This window comes from Microtus pennsylvanicus, chromosome 11 (assembly GCF_037038515.1).
Source record: "Microtus pennsylvanicus isolate mMicPen1 chromosome 11, mMicPen1.hap1, whole genome shotgun sequence".
Taxonomy (NCBI): Eukaryota; Metazoa; Chordata; class Mammalia; order Rodentia; family Cricetidae; genus Microtus; species Microtus pennsylvanicus.
Genome location: NC_134589.1, coordinates 36,413,020 through 36,413,868, shown reverse-complemented (window position 1 = coordinate 36,413,868; position 849 = coordinate 36,413,020). Strand labels below are relative to the sequence as shown.

The 849-nt window shown below is 43.0% G+C and overlaps 1 pseudogene; it reads left to right on the top strand.

Moving 5' to 3' along the window:
- Positions 1-208: 208 nt before the first annotated feature.
- On the top strand, positions 209-614 carry LOC142831576 (large ribosomal subunit protein eL22 pseudogene; annotated as a pseudogene).
- The last annotated feature ends 235 nt before the right edge of the window (positions 615-849 follow it).

The following is an 849-nucleotide window of genomic DNA, read 5'->3' as shown; positions in this document are numbered from 1 at the left end:
AAGCCTGACAACCTGAGTTCAGTCCCCAGGTTCCACATGGTGGACGGAGTGAGCTTATCCCTAAAAACTGTCTTCTGACCTCCACGTGTGTATGCAAGCACACACACACACACACACACACACACACTCACACACACACACAGAGTAAGTAAACATAATATGCTTTTAGAAAGAAAAATACTCCCCCTTTTCTGCCTCTTCTGCTGCCATGGTGTCCGAGAAAAATCTTGTGGTGAAGAGGTGCAGAAAAAAAAAATAAAAGCAGGTTTCGAAGTTCGCCATTGGTTGCACCGCCCTGTAGAAGATGAATCATAGATGCTGCCAGCTTTGAGCAGGTCCCCCAGGAGAGAACCAAGGTGAAGGGGAAAGCTGGGCATCTCGGCGGAGGGGTTGTGACCACCAAAAGGAGCAAAAGACAGGTGCCTTCCGAGGTGCCTGTATCCAAAAGGTATTTGAAATATCTCACCAAAAAATATTTGAAGAACAATCTCCGAGACTGGTTGCGTGTTGTTGCCAACAGCAAAGAGAGCTATGAGCCGCGTTACTTCCAGATTAACCAGGATGAAGAGGAGGAGGAGGATTACAATATATTGCTCTGGAATGTTCTGTATTAATTCATAAATAAAATTTAGGAACAAAAAAGTTTTTATAACTAAAAACACAACATGTGAAATGAAAAGTTTAGTATTGCAGTTACCCTCAGCCAAAGCAAGTGCCCACAAAGAAAAAAAGATGATAAAATGCCTTTTATGACATTAGTTTGTTACATTGTATTGTTCGTTTTAGTGCTGGGGATAAAACCCAGAGCCTTGGGTATGCTATCCAAACACTACCACTGAGCGACATCCG